Below are 7,643 nucleotides of genomic sequence, written 5' to 3'. Positions count from 1 at the left end.
GTTTTTTTTTTTTTTTTTTTTTTCTAATAGAGACAAAGATATGTTTTATCTCCTTTTCGGAGATGTTTAGGCTTACCTAAAGAAGTCACGTGACATCTCATGTTATTTTTTTTCCCCTTCTACTGATCCTTTATCTTATTTCCTCTGTTGCTTTTTGGTTTTTTTGGTGGCTGGTCAGTTCGCGGATCCAAACCTGTGACCCTAGTGTTATAAAGCTGTGCTCTAACCAACTGAGCTAACTGGCCAGCCCTTTATTTTCTCTTTAGCCTTGAAGAGAGAATCTCGCACTAAATTTTGTCCTGGAGGAACAGTTGAAAGTGAGAGGTTCTCTTGCCACCAACCAAAAAATAGCTTCTCTTCAGAATAGCTCAGATAGGGATGGGGATTAATTTTCTAGAGCATGTGAGAGCATTTTCCTTCCAACCAACTTTGTCCGTATGCCAGCTTCCTCATCCATTTGCTGCCCAGAGAGATGTCTTGGGAAGGTCCCCTAACAGTGCCTCACTTAAGTCTCTTCACGCACATGGTTCTAGTCTGCCATCGTCCCATGGCCATGACAAGAAATCTCCAAGAGCCCATTATGCCTTAGTCTCATAAGTGGATTCCTCTGCAATCTGGGCCCCATATCTCTCATCTGAGACCAATTAGGTAGATTTCCTATTAAAACCACAGTTGTTCTGGAGCCAACTTACTGCATCCCTGAAGAAGGATGTTTCCAAATAGATTTTACACACTGAAATAGGGTTAGAGGTTGGTATTTGAGAGAGTGGCAGGGAAAAGAGAAGCGAGCATGCCCTGGAGGTGCTGTTCAAGATCCACGAGCTTCCTGAGAAGGAGCAGAGCATGAAAGAAACCTTACCCCTTCCCTGAGGCTCCAAGATGACTCATGGGCCAGAGAAAGTTTTGTAGCACCAACCACCACCTCACTTAAGGCAGCCAAAGGAATGGACTGTTTCCTGGTAATGCCCCATTTTCATGGAAAATCTATTAGGTGTTGTTTTTATTTCCAAACAGTGGTATGAAGAGGCAGAGGTTAGATAAGGACAAGAACCAGAATTGTACCTTCTGTCTTTCTGTCCAGTATGGGGCCCTGCCTTCCTGGCCTCAGAAAGACTGCTGAGAATGCCCTTTGGCTGAAAGCCAAAAAAGGAGGGTGAATCACAACAGCAGAAGCGGGCCTCTTTCAGAGTGCCCACCTCCTGCTGGAATCCAGCAGCTCGTCTTTCCTCCCCGAGGCACCCATGTTTAGAGTTAACTGTCACTGCCAGTTGGGAAGTGAGCGGCTTGGGCTGAGTCCTGTGCTAGGGGCAGGGGAGCATGCAAAGGCCTGTAATAAATCTCCCTGTCCTCCGTGGCACTTACTGTCTGCTAAGAGGGACGCAGAATGACAAGACCATAAAAAACCAGGAGTGTGGGGAGGATTAACTGCAACCATGTGTAAGGCCTGGTGCTCTGAACGAGAGCGCTCACTGAAGCTCTTTCAGACACGCTCTGATTCCTGCTGTACAAAGCAGTGGAGGCCTTGAGAAGGTGAATTGAGCATCATGGGATCGACAAGAGGGAAAGCTCATATCTGGTTGGGGAAATCAGAGAAGACTGTGAGGGAGCGGCATTGGGCTGGGGTTTTAAGGATAGGATACTGGGGGGCAGGATGGTGAAATGGGAGCTTCGAGACCCTGGGCAAGTTACTTGGTCACTTTAAGCCTCAGCCTCCTCGATAATATTGTCTGGCACACAGTAAATATTTGTATGTGGTAGCTATTATTGTTAAAACTAAGAATTAGAAGGGAGGGACACTTTACAAGTGTAGACAATGATACGGACAAAGTTGGGCAGTGAGTAAAGGCCAAAGCAGTTGAGGGCAAGTGGAATTGCATCTAACCCTCCTAACCTTTCTTTCAAGGCTATTATTTCTGCCCTAGAATGAGCACCTGGAACAGTGACTAGCACAAATATTTGTTGAATGAATGTCCAACTGCCTCCTCGATGTCCTTCAGGACCCTCAAATTGAGTTGCATCTCAACCCATCTCCAATGCCTGTGGTGGGGGCTGGCTGGTTAGCTCAGCTGGTTAGAGTACAGTGTTACAACACCAAGGTCAAGAATTTGGATTCTTGTGTCAGCCAGCCGCCAAAAAACCAGCCTGCAGTGGGATTACGATTCCCTGATCCAAAATCTGAAATGCTCCAATTTCCAAAACTTTGAGTGCTGGCATGACACTCAAAGGAAATGCTCATTGGAGCATTTTGGATTTTGGATTTAGGGATGCTCAATCAACGTGTGTATTCTGCAAATATCCCAAAATCTAAAAAAAATAGACATTCAAAACACTTCTGGTTCCAAGCATTTTGGATAAGGGATATTCAGTCTGTACCTGCATTCTCAAACTTTAGTAAGCACCTTATCTTCACCCTATTTTCCAAGCTGGAAACCCTGGAGATGATTTTGAGTCCTCTTTACCCCTCCTCCTGCTTCTAAATATTCAGTGCTAGATCCTTAGACATGTCTCTTGAGTTTGTCATCTCTCTTCTGTCCCCACCTCTTGATGCATCATCCCTGTTCAGCTGTCACGGCAGCCTTCTGTCTCATCTTCCTGCCACCAGTGCAGGGTGGTAGGCAGTAGATAAAGCTGGAGTTCTACAGTACAACCAGGGTATGGAGGATGGCTGCAACTTTCCTCTGTCTCCACAGGCTCATAGCAAAGGATAAAATAATTGTTTCTGACCCAAGTGTCTTATGACTTGCCTTAGCATCCTTAGTCCTTACACCCTGAGCCCCAGCTCTCCTCTGCCCTCCGCTGCCCTGCACGCTTGTATCCCCTAGCAGCTGCTGTGTCTGTTATCTTCCACTGAAGCCTTATGCAGGAGGAGCCAAGCTGAGAGACAGGGATATTTATAAATAGAAAGTGGATGTGCAGTTTTGTAGTCACAAATGTTTTAAACAAGGCTAATTCTACCTCTCCTCCATTTGAGCTTTGAAATTCCTGTTCACTCCTTCATCTTCCATCTTTTCCCAAAGCTTCAAGTTCCTGCTGTCTCCTTGGTCAGAGCCACAATAAGCCTGGATAGCCTGGTGGCTAAGAAGTGTGACATGAATGAAGTGTGGGAAATACATGGAGTCAGCATCTGTAGACAACCGTACAGAGTAAAAGCTGTCAAGATAACATAAATGTGCTTACCACCTAATAGAATACTTATTGGTGACCCACCATGTGACCTGCCCATATATCCATTAGCTCCAACCCATAAAACAGCCACATATGGAAAATATTACTGCCTTTTTAGTGGTAGAAAAGTGAAGCTTGGAAGAGCTAATTGATATGCACAAGACTGATAAATGGTAAAGGATTCAAACCTGGGTCTGCAAGTCTGTAGAATTTCTAATAATATGCCATGCACATGTATTTTTCCTAGTATTTTTCTTCATGAAAATAGGGGAATTTCACACAGTTAAATATGAAACGATGGGAACTCATGATTTTGTGGTAACAATGAGAGTCAACATGGTATGTTACAGCTGCATACTCAGAAGCCCAACTCAAACTGGTTAATTAAGGAAAGGAATTTATTGGCTCAAGTAACAGAAATGTCCAGTGGTTAATCTGGTAGTTCAAACAAGGGCATCTCCCCATCCCTCCCCATCCCTTGGGTCTGCCTGCCTCTGCCTGGTTTCCCCTTCAGACAGGCTCTCTCCATGTGGCAACAAGATGCCAACTGGCAGCTCCACTCACATGGCTTCTTAAAGCTCGTAATTCCAGAGAAAGAACAAATACCTCTTCAGAGAGCTCCAGCAAAAATCCCCAGGAGGACTCTGGCTTGAAACACACACACAGCTGTAAACCATTTGGTGTGTCTGGGAGATGGACTATTCTAGTACCCCACTGGCCAGGCCGGAGAGCTCCAGCAAAAATCCCCAGGAGGACTCTGGCTTGAAACACACACCCAGCTGTAAACCATTTGGTGTGTCTGGGAGATGGACTATTCTAGTACCCCACTGGCCAGGCCTGAGTCACAGGCCCATCCCGAAGGGGTTGGGGTCCAGGGTCAGCCCCACTGGAACCACACACATTGAGCTGGACTGTTGCCTAACATGGAGAAGCGTGGCTCGTGTAAGGAAGATTCACTGGGCAAAGACAAAAATCACACCCTGTCCAAATTAAACAGCTTGAATAGAAAGAGAAAGAAAACAGTCCACCAAGAACATGTAACATGTGAGAACCCATGAACCTAAGATAAGCACAGGCATTGGTGCATTTGAAACCTATGCACAAGTATGAACATATATTAGCTCAGTCATCCCATGAGCCAGATAATAATCTCATTTTTCAAGTGAGAAAAACTGAAGCTCAGAGATTTAAAACAACTTGCAAGTAAGAAGCAGAACTAGATTCAAACCTGGGTATCTATAACTCCAAACTGTTTAAGCTTTACACCACAGCACACTGCCAGTCAGGGATGAGCCAGACGTGAGGGTGAGCCTGACAGATGTGTGCTTTGGAAGCCATGTCCTTATACACTGCTGACCACCTGGCAATCCTCTCAGGGCAGCCTGGCACCGGGCTGGGAGCCCGCCCTGCCCTGAGCAGCTGATCAGCTCTTCACGTGCACCAATGACAGTTTCCTCTCTCGGTGGGAAGAAAAAGCTGCCAGGGAGCTCTCCCCAACCTCACTTCTGACCGCGGGAAAGAATCACCTAGTGCTGTCAGTGAGGCAGGGACCACAGGATTTCTCCTGTTGCATTGAGAAGGAAGGGCATGTTGGGTATGGAAGGAATGGATAACTCAATAGTCCTAGAAAAATGATTTGAAAAGGTTAAAAAAAGTTATGACCTCAAGTTTAGAGACTAGGTAGGAATATGTGGGACAAGAGGGATAAGAAGGTCTAAAATAAGAATGTAGGACATCCCATTTGCAGATAATCCCTGTGCAGAAGCAGGGAAGAGCTGGGGAAACTTCATGGCTCTATCCAGAGATCTCTGACAAGCTCAAAATGTAGAAGGTAGGGTATAAGAGATGGAAGGAAGGATGAAGTCCTTGATAAATTGAAATTTGGAGGAGGTGCAGACAATAAAAGACCTTTGGTTATGTTCTGAGCCAGAGGACTAAGGAGAACACGGGGTTCCACTTGGGGATGAAGGGGCCAGGTTAGCAGTTGTCAGAGAAAGCAGGGTACTCAACCTTGATTTTCTTCATACTCCTCCGAGGAAAAGCATTTCTAAACTGGGGAATGTAAAGCAGATCATGGTTTAGCAGAAATGGAAACCCCAAACAGAAGAAAAGATAGTGAAAGAAAACCTAAGCACCTAGCCATTCAAAATGAGTTGCAAGCCCCAAGGTGTTGAAAAGTTTTGCAGATAAGATCCTGGAACCCTTGCCAGTGTAACTGAGAAAGCCCTGGTGAAAAGGGCAGAGACCACAATGCTGGATGGCTGCAGATGTCCTGACATTCAGAGAAGAAAAAAAGGTAGATTCTGGAAACTCTCGGTGGGTACATTGGAGGTGAATTTCCCAAAATTTATTCTAGGATATAATAGTAAACTATGGGTTTGAGAACACCTAGAAAAAGAAGTGGTACCTTCACAAAGAACAAGGTATGATAAAAATATTAATACCAACAATAATTTATTATTATTTATTTGGAAAGCCACTAGAAAAATTCCTTGGACCGTAGTGCTTCTTGTCTTTAGTTAGACCCTGAGTGCCTCACGATTGAGGAGACAACTAGGAAAACAAGATCTCAGAGACTGCCCAGTCGGGTGGATTTATAACCTGTGCCCCTTCACCCCAGTTGGTTACTCAATGGATGCAAATCTGGGGAGAAGTTTTCAGTTCCCTGCTACTAGACTCAGGTTAGCTCAGTAGTTACCAGTGTCCACCACACTCACTATATTTGCAGACAGGACCACTGTTGGGAGGAAAAGCTAATATTTGGATGTCAGAATCAAGATTCTAAAATAACTTGAGACAGTAGGGTGAAACCAGATGGGTAGAATTTAAAAGAAATAAGTGGAAAGACCTGCATTTAGATTCTTTTTTTTTTTTTTTTTTTTTTTTTTTTTTTTGGTGGCTTGTTCAGGCTCTCATACTGTTGCCATCAGACAGCAGCTGGACCCAAGTCATCTGGAAGGCTTCCTTGCTCATGGTGCTGGCGTTTGATGCTGGGACCTCGGCTGGGGCCAGGGCCAGCTGCATGGGCATGCAACTTGTGCAGCTGCACAAGGTGTCACACTGAGAAGGACCCTATGCTCTGTTGTCACCAGCTAAATTCTTAATTTTTGAACAACAGGCCCCTCGTTTTAATTTTGCACTGGACCCTGCAAATTATGGAGGTCTTGACTGGGACTGTTGGCCACAACATGTACACATTTCAAGGGAGAGATAACAGGCAGAAGTGGCATCACCTTTCATGATCTAAACTAACTCCTCCTCTTCATGGAGAGTGACAAGAGCACACTGTAAGAAGAGAGTGGGGTTCGTAATAACTTCGTATAGCATACATTATACGAAGTTATACGTTGGTGTTATAACACTGTCTTCTAACCGAGCTAATCAGCAGTCCCTAGATTTTTTTTTTTTTTTTTTTAATCAGCTGCCTAAGTACAGAATGAAGGAAGTTTGGCTTAACAGTGGTGAGTGTGAAAAAGTGTGATCAGCTTTCAGCTGATCTCAGGTTGAATAGAAACCAATAGGAATGCAGCAACTGCCTGAAAAGATGGTGGTTCTCCTGCCCCTTTTGTTTTAGGTACAAAGAGGCAAAACAGTGAAAAGTATATCTCCCATAACCTTTCCCTTCCCAGGAGGTTTCTCGTAGATTCTCTTAGAGGTATTATATGCACATACAAGCAAATGCATACTTACTTTTTCTTTTTTCACATAAATGGTAGCATATTGTATACCTTATTTTTTTTCCAATTTACTGGTATACATTAAAGATTATTCCATAACAATACATGAAATGATTCCTCATTCTTTTGTAGAGGGTCCATAGTGTTATATTGTATATATGTATCATAATCAGTCCTCTGTTGCTGGATATGTATATTGTTTCCAATATTTTGCTATTATAAACAGTGCTGAAATGAATAACATGCCATTTTGCTCTTACAAACAGTTTACCATTACAAACAATGCTAAAATGAATGACATGTAATTTCAGCATGTGGGCATGTATCCGAAGAACATCTTTTCAAGAAGTGGCATCACAGTTAAAGGGCATGCACATTTTTTAATTTGCTAGATGTTGTCCGATAGCCTAGTTTGTGTCAGTTTACCCTCCCACTAACAATGTTTAAATGACTGTTTCTCCACATCCTCACCAATAGAATGTATTATAAATCTTATTGGTCTTTGGCAATCTGAGAGGTAAAAAATAATAATGATGGCATCTTATTGTAATTTTCTTATTCTGATAGTTATTTGTATTTTGTTTTTTATTAACTATTTATATCCTTTACCCATTTTTCTACTGAGTTGTCTTTTTCTTAGAGCTCTTTATATATTAAAGAAATTTGTTCTTTGTGAGATGAGTTACAAATATGTTTTCTAGTTTGTAGTTAGTCTTTTCATTTTGTTTCTGATAATTTTGCCATGTAAATATGCTTTTCTTTTAAGCAGTAGTAAGATGTATCCATCAGTTTTTTTTTTTT

The sequence above is a fragment of the Galeopterus variegatus genome, unplaced genomic scaffold (genome assembly GCF_000696425.1).
Source record: "Galeopterus variegatus unplaced genomic scaffold, G_variegatus-3.0.2 Scaffold3509, whole genome shotgun sequence".
Taxonomy (NCBI): Eukaryota; Metazoa; Chordata; class Mammalia; order Dermoptera; family Cynocephalidae; genus Galeopterus; species Galeopterus variegatus.
Note: the sequence above shows the minus strand (reverse complement) of the source record.